The 24,530-nt window shown below is 39.4% G+C and overlaps 1 protein-coding gene across 6 annotated transcripts in view; it reads left to right on the top strand.

The window, feature by feature from the left end:
• EHBP1 (EH domain binding protein 1) overlaps window positions 1-24,530 on the top strand; it is a 580,191-nt gene that overhangs the window by 78,295 nt on the left and 477,366 nt on the right. Inside the window, exon 3 of one of the 6 annotated variants that reach the window (XM_086326386.1) lies at window positions 20,378-20,514. The exons of 4 other annotated variants lie outside the window; for them this stretch is intronic. The gene's annotated coding sequence lies outside the window, so the exon portion shown is untranslated. Of the gene's footprint in view, window positions 1-20,377; window positions 20,515-24,530 lie in introns of those variants that run through there. One more of the 6 variants, XM_086326393.1, reaches the window with a different exon arrangement.

Here is a 24,530-nt window from a genome sequence, read left to right as displayed (position 1 = left end):
TATTTTAAGAAGACTCAGCCAGTTGATTAAAAAGAATTTTCCCAAAGGATCTAAACTTTGACTTTTTCTTTACAAACCTAGAAAATCTTTGTAAAATCATGTAGTTGTCTTTCCACAATTCATTTTGGTATTTTAGAGCATAAATTGGGTCTTCAGGGACACCATTTTAATTTATAACTTCAAAGATATTAAAGGTTTAACTTCTGGAAGTTCAGTTTGTGGCAAATATCCAGGAATAAATCAGATCATAAATGCCTATTATAGGAGTCCCAGTTTATAAATGAGGAACAGACCACAAAGCAGCAAATGACTTGCTGACTTCCCCTAAAAAAGGCCAATGAGGTCACATAATGCCCCTAAAAAACACTGATGAGGTCACTAGATTAAAGTTTAATAATGCTTCCCTTTCTCTTCCTTACCTAAAGAACATATGTTTTTCACAGGTTGTCAAACAAAAATTCATGTAACATCTGAGGGACTACAATCTTAATATTATGGTAACATCAAATAAATTAGTTGATGGACCTATATGTATTTATTATTAAGTACTATCAATGGTTAAATTCAATGAAAATTTATTGGATAAAGACAATTAGTGCCACCATGCTTTGGAAATATACACCTATATCATTGAAATAGGCAGAGAACTAGGTTAATTATTATTTCAATGGAAGACAAGTCCCTCCCTCAGGCTTAATCAAGCTATCTACCTGAATTCATCTTTCTTTTTCTTTTTCAGAAACTCATTATCTTCATTGTTCCTCACTTCCCCCTACCTTCAACCTTTTTTCTCTGCCAGTTTTCTTATAAGCTAAGCAGTTTGAACAGGCTCAAGTATCTCCCATCTTAACACATACACATACACACATATACACATACACATGCATACATATACACACACCCTACCTCATTCAACCAGCTATATTGTCTTTTTCTCCTCTTCTTTAAAATCACACTTCCTAATAGTTCTCTTCACTCACTCTCTTCATATTCTCATGTCTCCCACAAACACTCAACTTTTGATAACCTAGCTTCAGCCTCACCATGCTTTTAGAGTTGCTTTCTCACTGAGACTCTAATGAACTCTATTTGCTAAATCTGATGGCTACTTATCTGTACTTTTGTTGTCTTCTCAGCAGCATTTAATACTCCCGTTCACTCCTTGAATTTTCTTTTTCCATGAGTTTCCATGTCTGCTAACTCTGGGTCCTTCTCCTCTCTCCCTGGTCATTTCTTCATCAGTCTCCTGTCTCTTCTGCCAGTGCCTAAAATGTTACTATTTCTTAGGTTTTCTTCATAAGTCCCTTTCTCTTCTCACTGGACGATTTCATCTACTACTATGTTTTCGGCCTCTCTTGCAAGGAAAACACAAACTTAAGCTTTTACTCCCAATTTCTTCTTCTGAAAGTCTAACATGGGTCTTCACTTTGTAGTCTTCCAGAAATTTATCTTGTTTTGGACTTCCCTCCTTCAGATAGAGCATAGAACAAACTAGGGCTTAGATGCATGAAGATTATTTGAGAAGCAGGAATGAGGGCGCAAGAATAGTAAGAGAAGGAGGAAAAGTCCTTAAAGGATACATTGTTGAGCTGTAATCATTGTGGTCACAGGCTGGCCATCACTGTCACTGAGACTCGGACTTGTCTCCCTGAATGAGGGAGGCTGGGGCATTGTCTACCAGCTCCTAGCACACATTGGTTGAAGACTGCTGGAGGAAATGGTAACTTGAGGCACTTCCAGGCCATACCTTTGTCAGATTGAATGAACTTCCCCAGCTCTGGAGCAAGCTCTGTGGCAGAAAAGCATAGATAGAAAGCTATCAGGGTGCAGGGAGCCATGCCCCGCAGCTGCATGGAAATCAAGTGAGTCAATGGGATAGAAAGGAAAGTTGCTCATCATGTCCAACTCTTTGAGACCCCATCATGTCCAACTCTTTGAGACCCCATGGACTATTCAGTCCATGGAATTCTCCAGGCCAGAATACTGGAGGGGGTAGCCTTTCCCTTCTCCAAGGGATCTTCCCAACCCAGGAATTGAATCCAGGTCTCCTGCATTGCAGGTGGCTTCTTTACCAGCTGAACCACAAGGGAAGTCCAAGAATACTGAAGTGTGTAGCCTATCCCTTCTCCAGAGGATCTTCCTGACTCAGGAATCAAACCAGGATCTCCTGCATTGCAGGTGGAATCTTTACCAACTAAGCTGTGAGGGAAGCCCCAAGGGGGTAGAAAGCACATCACAAAAGTCTTGCTTCACAACATTCTAAAACTGAATTTACCTGCCCAGTGGTGACCCTCTTTGTGTCTCCTTTTCTTAGGGACTGGCTCCATCATCTTCTCAGCAGCTCAAACCAGTCACCTGAGCAGCATCTTTGACTTTCTTTTTCATAATGTCTTTTTTCAAATCCATCTGACTGTGTTCATTGACACTGCTGCAGCTTAGCTATTTATGAACTCTCATTTGGCTTTCTGCAACAACCTCCTAATTGACATTCTTGGCCTATTTACATTTGTTACTTTCACTGCAACCAGAATAATCCCTTAAAACATTCATTGGATTATGTCACTCTCATGGTTAAAACTCTTTAGTGGTTCTCCATCACTCTTAGAATAAAGACCCAAGTTCTAAATATTGCCTCAGGGCCCTGCATGATCTGACTCCAGCTCATACCCCCCTTCATCTTTTGACATTCCCCTTTGTCTATGATCCAGCCTTGCTGACCTTTTCTCAGTTTGGCGAGTGCACTATGTTTTCCTCTATGTCTAGGCTTTCAAACATGCTGTGTCTTACTTCATGTGGGCTGCTATAACAAAACCCCACAGACTGCTGGTTTATAAACAGCAGAAATATATTGCTCACAGTTTTGGAGACTGAAGGTCGAAGGTAATTGTACCAGCATGGTCAGGTTAGGGTCCCAGACTTCTTGTATCCTCACAAGGTAGAAGAAGGTAGGGAGCTCTGTGGGGTCTCTCATAAGATCACTAATCCTGTTCATGAGGGCTCCATCCTCAAGACCTAAATCCCCTCCTAAAGGCCCCACCTACTAATATTATCACCTTTGCTGGGTTAAGATTTCAAGACATGAATTGGAGGAAAGGGGGTAGGTGCAAACGTCCAGACCATAGAATGCTATCTTCATCATAGACCACTTTCTCTAATTGCCCTTTCCCTCATCAATTCTTACTCATGACTTGGTTTCACATTAGTTGTCATCTCTTGATAATCCTCCACATCTGAACTTGTTTCCCCTCCAGTCTATTCCTATGTCATCTTATGCTTTTACTACCAGAGTGCTTATATGGTATCATAACCGCCTGTTTACTTGTCTGTGTCCCCCTGTAGGGGGGCCTCCCTGGTGGCTCAGATGGTAAAGAATCTGTCTGCAGTGTGGGAGACCCAGGTTCAATCCCTGGGTCAGGAAGATGCCCTGGAGAAGGGAATGACTACCCACTCCAGTATTCTTGCCTGGAAAGTTCCACAGACAGAAGAGCCTGGAAGACTCTGTAAAGGAAAGATCTATTTACACCTTTTTCACCATTTTAGAGACCCATTGCTTTCCATGGTATCCTTGATATATTTGATTCTCAGTAAATACTGTTAAATAATTGAATCAACACCTAACGTGTTAATAGATCCTTAATCCTAACTGTGTAGTAGACTCCTACAATACTTGGGAAAATTAAGAATTCAACTGGTTCTTAAAGGATTGTAAAGACTTTTTTAGGTTGGTGATAGGGAAAGATTTTCCAGGCTATCAACCTCAATAAAAGAGGAAAACATGGCAATCTCAAGTCATCAAAAATTCCACCACTATTTGGACATGGTAGAGGGTTGAAATTTGTGACAAACAAACTGTGGCAAGCTATAGGTGTGTCCATTGAGAGTTTAGGGCTGTATTTATGGTCAAAGAATTCAAAAGAACAAGAAATTTAGCTAAAGTCCAAGTAGCAAGTTCTTTAGCTTGAGGATGGGGACAGGTTCTTGGCAGATGTTCATTGGTTGAGGGATAACTTTCAGTTTTCTGTAAATCATGCATTTACAGGAAACCAGTCCCTCAATCCTTAGATATCATTTTCCTGAGGGCCCGTGTGTGAGATTCTCCATTTCTGTTTTAGATTTAATTTCTTTCATGAGGCAGCAGGAACAGAATATGTAAAGGCCCCGAGGCAGAAGCAGACTGGCTTGTTCAGGAAACAGGGTGCAGTTTGGGTGGCTAGAGCACAGTGGTTCTTGGTAGGGCATGGCAGCGGTGAGGCTGGCCTTACACATTGTGTCCAGATCACAAAGGGCCTTGAATGATTTGGATTTGAATGAGTAGACAAAGGCAGAACCATTAAGGAGATTTTAGTAGGAGAGCAACATAGTCATTTGGGTTTTAGAAAATTAATTCAAGGCAACAGGGTAATTTTAGGTGGGAGAAAAATAGAAGTAAGGAGTTCAGTTAGGTCACAATGACTGTGGACAACAGGTCTGAAAAAAAATAACAGTTGAGATAAGGAAAAGAACTGGATTTGAGAGACCTTTGAGAGGGAGACACAGTTCAGTGACCAATTGGATGTAAAGAGTGAAGAAAAGCAGTGTACACTGACTATGAAATTGAATGCTTGGGAAGATGGTGATATCACTAGTTGAGCTGGTGAATTAAATTCAGTTTTAGATAAAATGAATTTAAAGTGCCTAGGGGACATCTAATAGATATTCAAAAGGAAACTGAAAATTTCAGTCTGGAGATCATGATTAGAAGTTGGGGAGGCTGAATAATGGTCCCCAATGATATCTAGATGCTACTCCTTGGAATCTGTGAATGTTACTCTATATGGCAAAAGTGGCTTTGCAGATGTGATAAAATTAGGAATATTCAGATAGGGAGAGTATTTTGGAGTATCCAGCTGAACCTTATATGTAATCACAAGTGTTCTTATATGAAGGAAACTGAGGAAGACTTGACTACAGAAGGAACAGGAGATGTAATGATGGAAGCAAGACGCTGGAGGAAGGGTCATAATCCAAGGAATGCAGGAAGCCCCTGGAAGCTGGAAGAAGCAAGGAAAGATTTCTTCCCTACAGCCTCCAAGGGAAATTAGCCTTGGTGACGTACCATACTGTGTGGCACGTGGGATCTTAGTCCCCCAACAAGGGATTAAACCCATGTCCCCTGCAGTGGAAGCATGGAGGACCACCAGGGAAGTCCCAATGACATCTTGATTTTATCCCAGTGAAACTTATTTCAAATTTCTGCATTCCAGAACTGTAAGAAAATAAACATGTGTTGTTTTACACCAAATACTCTTGCCTGGAAAATCCCATGGACGGAGGAGCCTGGTAGGCTGCAGTCCATGGGGTTGCTAAAAGTCAGACACAACTGAGCGACTTCACTTTCACTTTTCACTTTCATGCATTGGAGAAGGAAATGGCAACCCACTCCAGTGTTCTTGCCTGGAGAATCCCAGGGACGGGGGAGCCTGGTGGGCTGCTGTCTATGGGGTCGACTGAAGCGACTTAGCAGCAGCAGCAGCAGTGGTAAAGTTGTTTCAGCAGTCATAGGAAAGTAATAAAGAGGTATAATTCAGGGAATGATTGGTAAGTAGCACCAAGTAGTAAGAATGAATACAATTATCTAGGGGAGAAGAGAATATGTAGAATAAGGGGAGAGGCGGACCTAGGAAGGAACCCTTCAGATCAACTCTCACCATTCAGGCAGAGGCAGATGGACTTCCATTTCTGGCAATATGATGGACTAGATATTCAGAATAATCTTCTCATTGAAGCAACTAAAAATGGTTGACAAAGTATTTTTTAATCTTTTGAAATGCATTCTATGCTTGCAGCAAAGTAAACACACACACACACACTCACACACACACACTTGGAGGCCAAGAATGGAATGTAAGTAGGAATCTAGGAAATAAGCAAGACCTAGAGAGTCTTTTGCTTGAGGGCATTTGCCAAATGAGTGAATATATTGGTTAAGGTGTACACAAAGTGAGAAATCTATGTCTAGACTCAGCCACCACTGCTTAAAGCTGGGGCCTCAAAAGACTACCCCTTTTGTGTCAGGATGAACTACAAATGAATCTACTGCCTTTCCTCCGCCCCCCAAAAGTGGCAAGGAAAATTGCCTGTCTTGAAGATTGACTCTAAATGGACGGAGAGGAAAAAGAAATCCCTGAAGATGTGAAGCATAGTCAACACTTACACAGGCTTGCAGCTTAAATTCATGCTATACCTGGGAGTCAAAAAGGAAAAAAGAAAACAACCTCAAGCCAGGAATTAAGTTAAAAGTAAACCTCAACATGTAGTTCCAAGACACCTCTCAGAAACAAATACAAATCTGTTCTAGGGGTACCCATCTTCAAAACAGGCCTTAAAGAATTCCCATCAGTATGTGCTAAAGAAATATGAGCTAATGGTTTAAATCACAAAATACAAAAGGAAAGAATACACCATGAACAAGGGCCAGCAGAAGTAACAGTAGAATCAGACTGGAAAGCATTAGCTATGAAATTACCAGGCACAGCATATAAAATCAGTATGTTACATGTATTTAAAGAAATAAGGGAAGGGGTTAAAAAAAACACATCAAACATGAGCCAGCAGACTTGAAGAAGACTCAAAAAAACTACTAGAAATTTAAAATATAATATTTGAAATTAAAAACACAATGTATGGATTTAATGGCAGAAAGCTGGAGAATGTATTAAGAAAGATCCAAAAATTCATAATGTAGCCCAAGGAGATGGAAACATAAAACAGTAGTCATATGTCATGGAGATATTGTTAAACAGTATGGCGATTACCTAATCAGAATTCCAGGCAGACAGTGAAGGAACCGGTAATGAAAGCAATAATTGAAATAAGGACTGAGAATTTCCAAGAAATGACAAATCACGATTCAAAAACCTCAACAATCCCAAGAAGGATAAATAAGAGGAAATTTACACTTAAACACATTCCAGGAGAAATGCAGAATACTATAAACAAAGAAAAAATGTAAAAGCAGCCAAAGAAAGTAAAGACAGATTACTTTCAACAGGATAACAATTAAACCTGACAACCACAGAAGCCAATGTACCAAAAGAAAATTATTGTCAAACTAAATTTATATATTATCTTTAAAGAAAAAATGTAAGAAATATCTTAAAATAAGCAAACAAAAACTGAGAGGTTGCAACTATTTAAACCCTCAGAAGGAAATTCTAAAGGCTGTTTTCACATTCTTCCTGAAGAAAGTGAACATCAGTGGAAGGTCAGAAATGAATGAAGCAATGAGGAGCAAGGAAAGTGCTAAATATGTGTTTAAGTGTAAATAAATATGGGCTAAGAACAACAACAACAACAATAATCTCTTAAAAGATTTTCTTAAAGTAGCTAGAAATAAAATACACAGCCATGAATAGCAGGTAAACTGGGAGAAGCATGATCAGACTTCAAGTATTCTGTGCTTTTTATTGTTTGGGAGAATGGTAAAGAAATTAAATTTCCAAGTTAAAATTTCTAGAATAACCACCAAAAGGGTATATAACTTTTTAATTATAAAGGAAAAAAATGGGAAAGAGAAAAAATTCAATATAAAAGTACATGAAAACAGAAAAAAAGAAATATTGAAGATTCAAGGCACATTAGAAAGCAGAAAATAAGATGGTAGAAATAAATTTAAGTATTTCAGGTGTTAAGCAAAAATAAACTGAGTACCCAACATTTTAGGCGAGAATTTACAGGTGGGGTGTGTGTACGTGTGTATGCGTGCATGTGTGCTGAGTCGCTTCAGCTGTGTCCCTGTGGACTTTGTGACCATGTGGACTGTAGCCCACCAGACTCCTCCGTCCATGGGATTCTCCAGGCAAGAGTACTGGAGTGGGGTGCCATTGCCTTCTCCAGGGGATCTTTCTGACACAGGGTTTGAACCCGAGTCTCTTGCAGCTCTTGCATTGCAGGCAGATTCTTTACTGCTGAGCCACTGGGAGGCTTACAATGTGTGTGTATACATATACATGTATATATTCTATTTTAAAGAGTTCGGCTATATTCCATTTAAGTCATGTTTAAAACATAAGGATTTAGAAAAATTGAGAATGAGTGTGAAAAAAAAAAAAAAACCACTATACCATGCAGACAATAACCACAAGAAAGTTGGTGTTGCTATATTAGTATCAGACGAAACAGTTCTTAAGACAGAAAATTTTAAGGACAAACATTTCAAAAGGATAAAAGGTTCAATTCTCCAGGAAGATGTCAGAGTTCTCTAAACTTGTAAGTATTTAGAATGAAGCTGACAAAATCAGTAAAGAGAAGATTAGAAAAACACAATTAATCAACCATCCCTAATTGAGTAAACATTGATAATATCATGTGTAACAACTACAGGATTCACATTCTTTGCAACCAACATGGAGCATTTTTGAATTTCAAAAGACTGAAATCATACAGACCACAGTTTATGACCATAATACAATTACTTTAGAAATCAATAACAAAAGGATAACTAGAAAAAACCCATATGTGGAAAATTAAGATGTCCTATTCTAAATAACCTGTGGGCCAAAAAGGAAATTATGATAGAAATTAGAAAATACTTAGTTAGACTGTATGGCAAAAAATACTATAATCAAGATGTACTCAATGTAGATAAAGTAAGAGCTAGTGAAAAATTACATCCTTAAATGCTTTTATTAGTAAACATGAGAAGGCAATGGCACCCCACTGCAGTACTCTTGCCTGGAAAATCCCATGGATGGAGGAGCCTAGTGGGCTTCTGTCTATGGGGTCACACAGAGTCGGACACGACTGAGCGACTTCACTTTCACTTTTCACTTTCATGCATTGGAGAAGGAAATTGCAACCCACTCCAGTGTTCTTGCATGGAGAATCCCAGGGATGGGGAAGCCTGGTGGGCTGCCTTCTATGGGGTCGCACAGATTTGGACATGACTGAAGCGCTTAGCAGCAGCAGCAGCAGTAAACATGAAAGGCTAACAATGAGCTAAGAAGTTAGAAAAACAATAATGAAATAATAAATAAAAATGTGAAAATAAAAATAACAGCAGAAATCAATGAAATAGAAAAAAAATATAAAAGAAGGTTAACAAGTCCCCAGATTCTTTCTTTGAAATGCCTCTTACAGATAAATATTAGAACAAAAGAGATAATTACAGTCAATGCAGACAAATAATTAATAAGGAGGATTACGAATTTTAAAGCTATGAACCAGAAAATTTAGAGAAATGGATAAATTCTTAGAAAAATATAACCTACTAAAACTTCTTCGAGAACAAATAGAAAATGATAGTCAAAAAAATTTAAAGAAAATAAATCAGTTGTTTAAAATTGTCCCATATGGAGAATGGAGGGAAGGGGTAGTTAAGGAATTTGAGATGGACATGTACATACTGCTATATTTAAAATGGATAATCAACTAGGACCTACTGTATAGCACATGGAACTCTGTTCATTGTTTTGTGGCAGCCTGGATGGGAAGGGGAGTTTGGGGAAGAATGGATACATGTATATGTATAGCTGAGTCCCTTGGCTGTTCATCTGAAACTTTCACAACCTGATGGGAAGCGCTGACTCATAAGAAAAGACCCTGATGCTGGGAAAGATTGAAGGTAGGAGGAGAAGGGGACGACAGAAGATGAGATGGTTGGATGGCATCACCGTTTCGATAGACATGAGTTTAAGAAAGCTCTGGGAGTTGGTGATGGACAGGAAAGCCTGGCGTGCTACAGTCCATGGGACTGCAAAGAGTCAGATATGACTGAGTGACTGAACTGAAATGATCACAACATTGTTTGTTAATCAGCTATATCCCAATACAAAATAAAAAACGTTTTTTAAAAAAGGAAAAAGAATTGTCCCATAAAATAAAAATCAATACCAGATAAATTTTTTGCTGTTGTTTTCCTTAAACAATTTTTTGGTAATAATTTTCAATCATACAAAACAAAGTAGAGAGAATCATAAAACAAGCTCCTCTATATCCACCACTCAGCTTCAAGGATTGTCTTCCTTTACCTTTCATCAAACTCTTCCCTCTCCACTTAAAAACTTTTTTTATTTTGAAATAACTGTAGCCTTACTAAATGTTCCAAAAACAGTACCAAAAGTTCTGATATGCTTTAACTCAGCTTCTCTTGTTAACATTTTATATAACCTCAAGACAACTAATCAAAGCTGAGTCAACTTTGATGTGTATGTGTGTGTGTGTCCAGTTGCTTGGTCAACTTTGGTACAGTAGTATTAACTAATCTTCAGACTATAATTGAATATCACAAGTTTTCCCATTAATGTCCTTTTTTTTTTTTTTTTTTTAATCCAGGATAAAATCAGGAGTCTCCTCCTCCTCTTCCTCTACAATAGTTCCTCAAGGTCAAGTTTCACAGCTGAGGTCTAACAAATACTCAGGAGACAAGTAATTCCAATCTTTCACAACCTATTCCAAAGACAAAAAAGAGAAAACACTCCTTAGCTTGCTTTATGAAGTTAGAATAACTGATAATGAGATCAGTCTCACTTATGAACAGTGATGCAAAAAATCCAGACAAAATAATAGAAAATCATATCATAAAGTATATGGAAAGTTAATAAATCATGACCAGGATGAATTTACTCTAGGAATGCACAGTTGGATTACCATTAGATAATCAGTTAATGAAATAAATTAATATGTTAAAAGCAAAAAAATCATATCACCTCAATAGATGTAAAAATGATAGAATTCCACATATATTCTTGCTAATTTTTTTCAAATTGAGATATTATTGACATACATTATGTTTCAGGTATATAGCATAATGATTTGATATTTGTCTATATTACAAAATGATCATTAAATAAGTCTAGTTAACCTCCATCACTATACACAGTTACACACTTTATTTTTCTTATGTTGAAAACTTTACTCTCTTAGCAACTGTCAGATATGCTATATAGTATTAACAACTGTAGTCACCATTCTGTACATTATATCCCCATGACCTATTTATTTTCTAACTGGAAGTTAGTACTTTTTGACACCTTTCACCCATCTCTTTGGGTGCTGAGTAATCTCCCCATCTCATTGTTTTCCATGGTTAGTTGAAACTTCAAGCTGCCTTCCCCTTCATTTGGCTAAAAATAATTCCCTTTCTACCACCCCTTTATCCAAGAGCAAATGTATTTTTCTACTACTTCACACACATACATGCACCCCTCAACTTCCTGATAAATCCCCAACTTGTGACACCATCAAATTATCTTCTCTCATTCTTTCCTCTGTTTCACTGGAAGTAGTGTTCTTCATTCTTTCCAAGATTAAATACTCCAGTGTGTTCTGGCCTCAATCTAGAGTCCCTCTCAAAATAGGCTGCTACATCCTATCCTGAATTGGAGGTGCCCAGCAAGGAACGTTTACAAAATCAATGTGACCAGGTCTCCCGGGGTTGACTGTTACACAATCTGAGCAGTTATATGTAGTGACCCTCTTCAAATTGTCTCCTTCCCTTTATAGTTACCCTTTCTGGAAAAAAGCTGTAGGCTGCCCTTGCTGTTTCTTCTTCCTTGTCTTCTCCTCTAGCTTCAGCCCCCACTACCTCTCTATAATATGTGTTACTTAGGCCAACAGTTTCTTACGACCAAATCTAATGAATATTTTACTATCTTTATCTTACCCAGCAGTTATTTGAAGTTACAGACCATCCTTTTCTTGAACTTTCTTTAACATCCATCCTCTTCTGATTTTCCTTCTTCTTATCTTGCTGGCTAGCTCTCAGATTCCTTTAAGATCATTCATTGTCTGGGCCTTCCTTAGAGATCAGTGTTCTCTGAGGTTACATCCTAGACTCTGTCCTCCTCTCCTTTTTTCAGATTGCTTGGGTGACATAGTTGAAATACTCAGCCTTATCTATAGTAGGATCACATTTTGAGACTTGGAGTTTGGGGGATGGAGATGAAGAGGGAAGGTTCTGAAGTCAAGTGTGGGGCATATAATTTAGCCTTGCTGCTGTTGCTTTTGTCCGACTCTGTGCGACCCCATAGACGGCAGCCCACCAGGCTCCCCCGTCCCTGGAATTCTCAAGGCAAGAACACTGGAGTGGGTTGCCATTTCCTTCTCCAATGCATGAAAGTGAAAAGTGAAAGTGAAGTCACTCAGTTGTGTCCTACTCTTAGCGACCCAATGGACTGTAGCCCACCAGGCTCCTCCATCCATGGGATTTTCCAGGCAAGAGTACTGGAGTAGGGTGCCATTGCCTTCTCCGAATTTAGCCTTAGAGATCCTTTTAATAGTTTATGAACACACTAGAGCACCATCTGTCATAAGCTAGCATAGTTTTTCCTTCGGTGTTGAAAGAGATTATTGAATTTCAGCTGAGCACCAGGTTATCTGTATTTGACTTGGGTTTAGGACCATAAATATAAAACAAAAAGTAGGCACAATATCTTTAAATACAAGACCAACTCTCAGCCTAGGGGAATGTTTAGACTGGGGAAATGGAAACTTGCTAAAAGTATTACATCTTTTCTCATGTTCATTTGGGGATATAGGCTGTATGAGAGGAATGGTGAGAGGAATGAGAGGGAAATTATTGTATCATTATAACTATGGATTTTCTCTATCCCTTTTGTTCTTTCTTGTTTTAACCAAAAGTGTGTAGTTGGATTTGGGCTTTCCTGGTGGCTCAGTGGTGAAGAATCTGACTGCCAGTGCAGGAGATGCAAGTTTGATCCCTGGGTTCAGAAGATCCCCTGGAGAAAGAAATGGCAACCAACGCCAGTGTTCTTGCCTGGGAAAATCCCGTGGACAGAGGAACCTGGTGGGCTACAGTCCATGGGATCACAAAGATTTGGACATGAACGACTAAACAACAATAGTTGGATTTGCATAAGTGAAATGTGCTTGTGCATTCTACTACCTGTTTGCAAATAACTCTTCTGTATTTCCAATTTGGTCTTCTGAGACCAGGTTCACATGCTGAAGATCCCCTTATAGGTGGATTCTCCCTTCATATTAACACTCTAGACAGAGAAGGCAATGGCACCCCACTCCAGTACTCTTGCATGGAAAATCCCATGGGCAGAGGAGCCTGGTAGGCTGCAGACCATGGGGTCGCTAAGAGTCAGACACAACTGAGCGACTTCACGTTCACTTTTCACTTTCATCCATTGAAGAAGGAAATGGCAACCCGCTCCAGTGTCCTTGCCTGGAGAATCCCAGGGATGAGGGAGCCTGGTGGGCTGCCATCTATGGGGTCATTCAGAGTCAGACACGACTGAAGCAACTTAGCAGCAGCAGACAGAACTCAACGTTTCTCCCCCATCCTTACACAACTGCCCCCCATCTACTTCCCTTCTCTAGTCCCACCTGGAAGAATCAGTCACCCAAGCCAAATGCCTAAGAATTATCCCTAGATCTTTTCTTTTCCTTAGCATCCACATTTCATTAACAGCCAAGGCATATTCACTCTATTCTTGTAAAGTCACTCAAATCTTTGCTCTAGCTCTCCATCCCACTGCTATTGCCTTAGTTTATGTTTGCCATCTTCTGTCTTTTCTTAGAATTATTGCACTAGCTTTTAACTGTTTTGTTGTTTTCCAAGCTTCTGTCTTATCCTCTCTTCCTTCTAGTATTAAGAAAAAGTAAACAATGCTTGAAAATAAGGCCAAGGCAGTACGAGTAGATCCTTTCAATGTGTTGTAATATTTAAGGAAATGGCAACTCACTCCAGTATTCGTGGCTAGGAAATCCCATGGACAGAGGAGTCTAGTGCGCTTATAGTCCGTGGGGTCACAAAAGAGTTGGATACAACTTAGTGACTCACCACCACCAACAACCCAACAATTATTTCATTAGGGAACATACCACCATTGAAGTTTTTTTTAATGAAGATATGATGACTGGAATTTATAAGATAAGGGTTCACATTCTATGCAGTTACATGTTGATTTGTGGATTTTTGCCTGGTAGAGATACAAACAGTTTTGTCCCTAGAAAAGTTAATCCCAAGATTTTATTACTGTAACACTAAATAAATCTGTGTCTAACTTAAAAGAATAAGAAACTCATCTCATTTTGATTCCTCTCCTGATGGCCTATGTAAATCCCTTTTCTTCAAGTGTCTTGGAACCAGCTTACCTAAATTACTGGTTCTCTCATTATTTAATGAGTTAAATAAAACTGTCAACCAGTGTCCATTCTATATTAACAAGAGGCTCATTTTTTAACCATTTTGAAAATTACACTTTGACAGCATGCTGCTACTAATAAATTATTTCCAAATTGCTTATCTGATCATGTTATTTCTCTGTTTATTTCCCTTAATGGCTCCGTGTAACCTTAACAGCTGATGTTGCTCCCTAGCTTGACACTTTCATGCCCTTCATGGCTTTGATTCTGTCTATTTTCCTAGCCAAATCTCTTGCCATCCCCTCACAAGCCCTTTATGTTCTAACCATGTGACACTAAACAAGCAACACTTTCTTCTGTTTGTACATGTCACTTTCTCATCTAGAACTCCTCCCCATCTCACTTCCACTACCCTTTCCCCCTTTCCTTCCTTTCTAAGTTATTTCTGTTCAAAACTCAGCCCAGCTATCACCTCCTGTCAAAGTCCCACCCGCCCTTCCTCCCAACCCAAGAACCTGTGCTGGGTTAGGGGTTCCTCTTCTGTGTTCTCCCTTTGCTTATGGCCACTGCAACATTCGCCACACTCTCTGTAATTCTTTATTTACTTCCCCATTTGTGAGACTAAAACTAGATTGTAAGCTCTTGAGTTAGGAACTGAATTGAACATCAATTAAGTAGTTATGTTTTGACTGTACTGTGAAGAAGATGACATATTTGCCTCATTTAGCTCAGCAAAGAATATATTTTTCTAGTACAATTGTGTCAAATTTAGTGACTGTCAACAGTGTCTTATTTATTATTATTATTTTAAAATATTGATTTATTTGGCTGTGCTAGGTCTTAGTTGCAGCTCACGAGATCTTCAGTCTTTTAGTTGTAGCATGCAAACTCTTAGTTGCGGCATACGGGATCGAGTTCCCTGACCAGGGATTGAACCCTGGCCCCCCTGCATTGGGAGCATGGAGTCAGCCACTGGACCACCAGGGAAGCACCAACAATCTTTTAAAACATAAGCAAAGTTATATGTAGCCTCCTTCCGATGGCCCCTACTCCTAAATTTATCTGTTGTTATATACAGCATTTTTCTTGATTTCTTCTTAATGTTATAGTCCATGAAAGAAAATAAAATTTTATTGTAGATTTGTCTAATAGAGTTTGTTCCACACTTCTTGATCGTATAGTCATTAAGTTACTCAGATTTTTATTCATACTTCAATTTTTGCCTACAAAGTACACAGCATTTATAGGCATGAAAGTGTTCCCATTTTCCCCCAGCCCAAGAAATTTAGAGGATATTCTCTCTCGCTGGTTTTGAGGCCAAAGCTCACATTGGTACACTAGGTGTTCCTAGCCCTTGGATGGTAGGGAGGCCGCAGCCATCCCCAGTGTATCACGTGGTCCCTTGACTGGTCTTTCCTCTCAACCATTTCCGACTGCGGCTCATCCACCCAAGTGACATTTCATTGTGTGATTTCCTATTGAAAAATATTCTTCTTGTGCTTTTCTAAATGCTGTTCTGTATGGAGCAAGTTGGTTTCCATTGGCAGAGAACACTGTGAGAAAAATTTCCTGATGAAAAGAATCCTAGACTTAGATGCTGAGTATCAGCAGCATAAGGAAAAGCATACCTGCATGAGGATTAGAACCTTATAAGTGTGATTGACCTCAGGCTCCAACCAAAACAAAGACATCAGTGTAAATCCTCTGACACTTTCACTCACTCTGAACCACTGCCCAGATGTCACGGTTCTTGGTAAAGTGTGTTCAGTTTATGTCCTTGGAGCCTCTAAATCTATCAAAGAGCATTTTGCATTTTCATTCTGGGTTAGAAAAGGATCATTGGGAAAGCTGAAATAGTTTCTTGATGGTCTCATATTCGATTTCTCATTTTTTTAGGTAAACAAGCACCTTCTCCTACTAGTGGGTGCTTCTCAGAAGATTTTAAAAACCAAAGTCTCAGGTGATATGAATCCTACTGCCTACTTGCAGTGGGATTGGTTAGATTAGTGATTTTTAAACTAAGTTCTAAGTGTCCTTATGGGTCCCTTGCAGCCCAGCTTCAGTATACACAGCTCTATTTTTATCAATTTAATATAAATTGGACTCTGACACATATTTCATTTGGAAAAAAAGGGTTCCACTGCTTAAAGATATGTTTAAAAAAAGAAAACAGAACTAGAATCCTTTTTTTTTTTTTTTGATTCAGTAGTGGGCTTATACTGCATGCAAATAAGTAGGCTTAAGATACTGATATTGCTGTTAGTACAAAGCAGTGACACGTTTATTTTTTATTCATTTATTCTGCAAATATCTATTAAACTTCTCCTATATGCTAGGCACTGTGCTGGGTGCTGGAATATAACTAAAAATAGACAGGGTACCTGCCTTCATGGATCATGTAGCCTAGTGGAAAGATAGACAGTTAAATAATTTTCATTCACTGTTGATAACTAGGTATGTGTGTTGGGAGGAGGGAGTAAAGAAAGGCTTCTGAGTGTTAATGAAGCAGAAATAGGGAAGTAGGAGTTCAGGAGATGAGACCTGTATATGTGAAAGCCTGTGGGTAAGGGACATCCTGGCTCCCTGGAAGAACGGGAAAAAAAAGTGTTAACTCTGGAGTGTGGAGTTCAAAATAGAGAAGCCCTTGCAAGCTATCTTAAGGTGTATGGACTTTATCTTAAGAGCCATGGGAAGCAATGGGGCAAAATGATCAGATTTCTGCTTTTACAAGCTCACTCTGGCTGTAAAGTAGAGAACAGAATGAAGAGGAACAGAGTAGGGAACCAGAGGAGACACTGTTAGAGTGTTCAAAATGAGAAATGGGGATTCCCTGGGTTGTTGTTGTTTAGTCACTAAGTTGTGTCCAACTCTTTTGTAACCCCATGGACTATAGCCCAGCAGGCTTCTCTGTTCATGGGATTATCCTGGCAAGAATACTGGAGTGGGTTGCCATTTCTATCTCCAGGGGATCTTCCCAACCCAGGGATCAAACGCACATCTCCTGCATTGGCAGGTAGATTCTTTACCAGTGAGTCACTAGGAAAGCCCTCCCCAGGGCTTAAGTGAGAACAAGTGCAAGAGGAGAGCTGTGGCCAGATTCCAGAGATGATGCAGGGTTAGATTCTGCTGAGTCTGATGATTGATGGGATGGGTGTTGAGTTTGGAAGGAAGGAATATCAAGAATGCTCTTCAATTCTCCGGTTCAGGCAACAGAGTGGATAGTAGAGGTATTTGTGGAGACAGGAAACTCGGGGAGAGGGTCAAGTTTAGATAGAAAGTGATAGATTCATTTTGGACATGAGTTGGAGATCCCTGTGGGCCATCTAAGTGTAGATGTTGAGTAGACAGTTGGATGTTTAGGTATGTAGGTCAAGACACAGTCTGGGCTAGCGATATAGATGTGGGACTTATCAGGATTGAGATGATGATCAACAAACATCCTGAGAGTAGAGTGAATGACAGCTTCTAGGGAGGCTGAGTAGGCTGTGAAAAGAAGGATGGTTTAGAAAGGTGGCTAGAAAAAGAGGACAAAGAGAGGGAAAATAAGAGAATCTGGTGTCATAGAAATCAAGAGAATGGTTCAAGGATGAATGAATGAGATTCAGTATTAAATGTTGCACAGGTCACAGTCTGAAAAGTGTCTCCTAAATGCAGGCCTGCCTTCTGTCAGTGACAATATGCACAAGCTGTCTGGGATTATCTCTGTCTCGTCGACAAGTTTGCTGTGCTAATCCAGGAAAAAACCTCATGTATAACAGTACAAAAATAACCAGGAGACAGGGCTCCTTTAATTCTCAGTGGATTTCCATATCAATGTGTAATTTCTGTAAATATCTGAAGAAGTTTAAAATCCAAATAGCTAATGATTGAAAAATCCCTCCCCACATATGTGTGAGCAAGTAGCTAAGACTGTCTCTAATGTGATTTCTCTGAAAATACAAAAGCCCAAATCAAGAATTCCATAAGGCCTACACTTTAATGTAGTATAATGTTAGCATTGTGTAAAATATAATAAATATAATTTGGAGATAAATGACCAGAGTAAATGGAATCTACACACATACCTTGAAAAACTTTGAAAAGTCATGTTAACCCACAGCCATCTTTTGCTCAGACTTTCACCTCCCACCCTGCTTTCCTTACATTCTGTCCCTTATTCCCCTTTCTGCCTATACTTTTGGGTTTAACTTTAAGGGAGCTGTGATTGTGGGTAAATATGTTGAGTTTGAGATTTTTCACAGAATGGAAGGTAATGTTTCCCACAAGGGAAGTCATTCTTTGCAGAGTTCACAACTCTGTGAACCACATGGCTGGAAGGAAACCTGGGGATTATCTAGCCTACCTTCTTCTCTTTTTAGTCAATGAAATTAGGGTGGAAAGAAATGAGGTAATTGAGCAGTGACACATCAGGTGCTGAGAGGGCAGCTGAAGTAGGTTTACATATAGCCCGCCCTGGATTATAAAAATATAATGCATCCTAGAGAAGACAGAAAGAACTAAACTATGTTCTGTCCTATTCTATACTGCAAGACTAAATCTGTTTATGTCAAGTAGCTTTTGTTGTTGTTCAGTCACTCAGTCATGTCCAACTCTTTGTGACCCCATGGACTTCAGCATACCTGGCTTCCCTATCCTTCACTGTCTCCCAGAGTTTGCTCAGACTCATGTCCATTGAGTTGATGATACCATCTCATCCCCTGTTGCTCCCTTCTCATTCAAATATAAAGAAAAAGATTTACTTTTGTATGTGTGAGATACATTGTGAGAAACAGTCCACAAATACGAATTCTCTTTTATTTCCTGTTTCACTTCACTTTATGCAAACATTTGTTTCCAAAGAGATCAAAGATGGGGAGGTATGAATGGATTTATTCTGTGATAGCCTGTACAGCCTGCATTTTGGTCCAGGGTCCTTTCTAATACAGCACTCAAGTTCATCCATCCTCCCTTTACTAAGAGTACCAAATTCTGGCCTTCCAGTGAGATGTCAGGGATTAATGTGGCTGCTTGGATAGGATTGACAATGGGATAGGGAGAAAATGGGCCAGGAGAGGTTAGTGAATCACATTGTTCCTGGGCCAGGTCAGTGTAAGAAATGTTCCTGTGGACAGATGCACCCCTGAACTGCCAACGACCTTGATGAGATGGTACAGGAGGTAGCTCTCTAAATATTTGGAAATCCAGAACAGAAGGTAGGTGATGGAGTATAAGGAAAGACCTTGGACTATGGAGTAAATGGACTTGGCTTAGCATCCCAACTGTGCTTCTGAGTAGCAATGAGAATTTACAAATTTAACTTCTCTAAGCCCTTAGTTTTATTCATCTGTAAAACTTGGCAATCAAGATTGCCAGGAGAAATATCAATAACCTCAGATATACAGATGACACCACCCTTATGGCAAAAAGTGAGGAGGAATTAAAGAGCCTCTTGATGAAAGTGAAAGAGGTGAGTGAAAAAGCTGGCTTAAAACTCAACATTCAAGAAACCAAGATCATGGCATCCAGTCCCATCACTTCATGGCAAATAGATGGGGAAACAATGGAAACAGTGACAGACTTTATTTTCTTGAACTCCAAAATCTCTGCAGATGGTGACTGCAGCCATGAAATTAAAAGACACTGACTCCTTGGAAGAAAAGCTATGACCAACCTAGACAGCATATTAAAAAGCAGAGACATTACTTTGCCGACAAAGGTCCACCTAGTCAAAGCTATGGTTTTCTAAGTTGTCATGTATGGATGTGAGAGTTGGACCATAAAGAAATCTGAGCACCAAAGAATTTATGCCTTTGAACTGTGGTGTTGGAGAAAACTCTTGTGAGTCCCTTGGACTGCAAGGAAGTCAAACCAGTCAATAGTAAAGGAAATTAGTCCTGAATATTCATTGGAAGGACTGATGCTGAAGCTAAAGCTCCAATACTTTGGCCATCTGATGTGAAGAACTGACTCATTGGAAAAGATCCTGATGCTGGGAAAGATTAAAAGCAGGAGGAGAAGAGGACTACAGACAGAGGATGGGATGGTTGGATGGCATCATTGACTCAATGGACATGAGTTTGAGCAAGCTCTGGGAGTTGGTGATGGACAGGGAAGCCTGGCATGCTGCAGTCCATGGGTAGCAAAGAGTCGGACACAACTGAGCTACTGAACTGAACTGAATTGAAGCCCTTACTTTTCTTCATCTGTAAAATTTGGTTGTGAAGATGCAATGAAATAAAGTATGTTAAGAACCCAGAACAATAATTAATTTTAATTTCTCTTTTCTTCACTTTAAATTCCTTAGCTTTCTTCCATTTCAAGCCCTCTCTCTTCATGTTCCAGCTAACTGGCTCTACTAAAGACAGGCTAGTTTTCCTTGAGATACCCTTGAGGAAAACCTCCTTGAAACTTGGACCTATGTTTTCAGAAGAAATTAGAATGGTAAGTCAACACTGTTGGTTTTTCCTCCCAGTTCTATTGAGATATAATTGACATATATCATTGTATAAGTTTAAGGTATCAACATAATTATTTGACTTTTGTGTATGTTGCAAAATTATCACAATAAGATTAGTTAATATCCATCAGCTCCAAATAGTTATAATTTTTTCTTTGTGATAAGAATTTTTAAAGTCCACTCTTAGCAACTTTCAAATATATAATACAGTATTATATATTACATTCCCAGAATTTATTTATCCTATAATTAGAAGTTTGTACCTGTTGACCACCTTCACCTAATTCCATCATCCCCCGCAGTACAACCCCCTACCAACTTCTTACCCTCTACCTCTGACAATTACAAACCTGATCTTTGTTTCTGCGGGTTTGGTTTTTTTAGATTCCACCTATAGGTGAGATTCGGAGAAGGCAATGGCACCCCACTCCAGTACTCTTGCCTGGAAAATCCCATGGACGGAGGAGCCTGGTAGGCTGCAGTCCTTGGGGTCGCTAAGAGTCAGACATGACTGAGCAACTTCATTTTCACTTTTCACTTTCATGCATTGGAGAAGGAAATGGCAACCCACTCCAGTGTTCTTGCCTGGAGAATCCCAGGGACGAGGGAGCCTGGTGGGCTGCCGTCTTTGGGGTCACACAGAGTCGGACACAACTGAAGTGACTTAGCAGCAGCAGCATAGGTGAGATTAAACAGTATTTGTCTTTCTCTGTCTGTCTTATTTCACTTAGCATAATGCCCTCAATAGCAAGCTGAATAGTATTCTCTCATATATATATACACCACAGTTTCCTTATTCAGTCATCTGTCAGCGGGCACTTAGGTTGTCTCCATGTCTTGTCTATTGTAAATAATGCTGCAGTGAACATCAGGTACAGATATTTCTTTGAGATACTGATTTTTTTTTACTTTGGATGTAACCCAGGAGTGGCATTGCTGGATCATATGGTAGTTCTATTTTTATTTTTTGAGTAAACTCCATATGTTTTCCATAATGGCTCTACCAACTTACATGTCTACCAACAGTGCTCAAGGATCCCTTTCTCCATGTTTTCACCACCATTTTTATTTCTTGTCTTTTTGATAATACTCATTCTTACAGGTATGAGGTAATATAATGGTTTTTAGTTGCCTTTTCCTTATAATTAGTGATAGCTTGACACTATTTGTGACAGGGAAAAACTGCTTGCAATTGGTAATACCCAACTGCTTCCAAAGGAATTTCTTTGCTGAACAGAGTGATGGGTATGAGGATGCAAGTGTAAGAAAGTTCACTAACTCTGTCTGCATTAGAAACTTTCTATTTATTTATTTTTTGCAGGAGGTAAGGGGGAGAACAGGACCAAGGGACCATGCAGTGAGATCCAGAGCCAGGGAAAACTGGAGCCTATATGTAGATAAGATTAAAGGGTGAAGAAGTAGCCTTAGGGGGACTTTGTGGGGAGAACTGAGATGTTGCTTAATAGGAATTTCTGTGGTTTGTCTTGTGATGTTTAATATGGCCCTTTCATGCCTCTCTCCATGGAATCTATATTAAAACCTATGTTTCTTATAATGTCTCATGGGAGTTAAATTTGTTCTTGTTGAGAAGTGTAGAAGTGCTGAATTCTACTTCAAGGTATCTGTGAACCTAAGACAAGGCTGCCTGTGACGTCCAGACATATCTGGATCATATTACTTAAGATATCAGCATCCTCTCCTCTGGCCAAAGATATGCATTGTTTTAAAAAAGCAGAATAAAGAAATAAACATCTAGAAACCATCATTATTAGGCCCAGAAAAGTGAAAGTGAAAGTGAAGTCCGACTTCACTTTCAGTCCGTTCAGTCATGTCCGACTCTTTGCAACCCCACAGACTGTAGCCCACCAGGCTCCTCCATCCGTGGGATTCTCCAGGCAAGAATACTGGAGTGGGTTGCCATTTCCTTCTCCAGGGGATCTTCCCAACCCAGGGATCAAACCCAGGTCTCCCACATTGCAGGCAGATGCTTTAACCTCTGAGCCACTAGGGAAGCCCTATTAGGCCCAGAACCACACATCAAATCTCTGAAGGATTAAGGGAGTTTATGGCAAACATACCCAAATCCAGAAGATTTTGGCTTAACCTACAGCTTTCCTTTGTACCTCACAACATGGTTATAGAGCTTCCATTCCAAATGTTTCTGATTTGGACAAGGTCACTCATGTAGAACATTTACCTGATGCTGTAAAATCTGTGTGAAAAGTCAAGGAATAAAACAGTATTCAGTAAATCCTATGGCAAGGACTCTCAACTCACTGAGAAATTGTTCTATGCCCAGAAAACCAAAAGCAGCAGCCTTCCCAGTTCACTTGTTAGGTAATGGGGTAAGGGTGCGGGCGGGGGAAATGGGATAATTTTCAAAGCTTCCAGCAGAGCTTGTGGTCACATTTAGCTCCATAGCTCTACCTCCCCATAATTTTCTTTGCTTTTTCACAGTGAAATTGGGTCTATTAGGAAGCAAGAAGTAGCTTTTAAGAAAAACGTTTCAGAAAAACACATACTTCATAAAAACTGATAGGAGTGGAAATTGCATATAATATAGATGACAGAGTCCAGGAAGGAATCCAGGAAGCTTTTAAGATTTGAGAGTGATGTGTAGTGTTCTGCTTCAGAACAAAGGCTATTCGAATGAATAAAGCTGCAGGAATTTGTTGTGGGAGATTAATTGCTTCAAGCCTTTGGTGCCACTTCCAGAACAGTTACTCTTTTAATTGAAAAACTGGTTTCTACAGAATGACTTAAAGGTACAAATGAGTGGATGATGTTCTGCTGCAAAGATAACATAAAGATATCTCTGAATATGCTACCCTGAGCTGTCGCATAAGCCAGCTCTGAGAACTGAGCATCATGATGTAGAGGAAACAGCCTAAGATTTAGAGTCAAATGACCAAGATGAAAACCCAAGCTCTAAATATTTGCTACCTGTCAAGTAGCCGGTCTCTCAGTTCTTCTGAGATTCAATATCCTCTTATACCAAATGAGGTGTTACATGCCACATGATTGTCATGAGACTCGATGGATACAAAATATAGATGGAAGCACTTATAGATATGACAAGATACTGAATATAGTTCCCTGTTGTTGTTCTGATTTGTTGTTTAGTCAATAAGTCGTGTCCTACTCTGTGACCCCACGGACTGTAGCCCACCAGTCCATGGGATTCTCCAGGCAAGAATACTGGAATGGGTTGCCATTTCCTTCTCCAGGGGATCTTCCCAGCCCAGGCATTGAACCTCAGTCTCCTGCTTGGCAGGCGGATTCTTTACCGCTGAGCCACTGGGGAAATCCATAGTTCTCTGTGCTATACAATAAATCTTGTTTGCCTGTTTTATTTATTTGTTATTCCCATACTGCTTATTTATCCCCTCCACTTTTTCCCTTTGTTAACCGTAAGTTTGGTTTCCATGTCTGTGAGTCTGTTTCTGTTTGTATATAAGTTCACTTGTTTTTTAGATGCCACATGTAAGTGATATCATACTATATTAGTCTTTGTCCGATTTAACTCACTTACTACAATATTCTCTAAGTTCATCCATGCTGCTGCAAATGGAAACATTTCATTCTTCTTTATGGCTGAGTAATATACCATTGTATATGTATACTACATCTTACGGCAATCTGTTGATGGATACCTGTGTTGCTTCCATGGCTTGGCTATTGTAAATAGTGCTGCTATGAATATGGGGGTGCATGTATCTTTTTTTATTCTAACAAAGTGTTTTTATATTTTATTTTTTAAATTTATTTTTATTGAAGTGTAGTTGAATTACAATGTTGTGTTACTGCTGTACAGTGAAGAGACTCAGTTATATATACACTCTTTTTCATATTCGTTTCCATTATAGTTTATCACAGGGTATTGAATATAGTTTCCTGTGCCAGATAGTAAGACTTGTTGTTTATCCATTCTATATATTGCATGTATCTTTTCAAATTAGAGTTTTCATCTTTTCTGGATATATGCCCAGGAGTGGGACTG

This window comes from Bos grunniens, chromosome 11, assembly GCF_055505025.1.
Source record: "Bos grunniens cultivar Pamir isolate PY7600 chromosome 11, Bosgru_T2T1.0, whole genome shotgun sequence".
NCBI classification, from domain to species: domain Eukaryota; kingdom Metazoa; phylum Chordata; class Mammalia; order Artiodactyla; family Bovidae; genus Bos; species Bos grunniens.
Note: the sequence above shows the minus strand (reverse complement) of the source record. Positions and strands in the feature narration are given on the sequence as shown.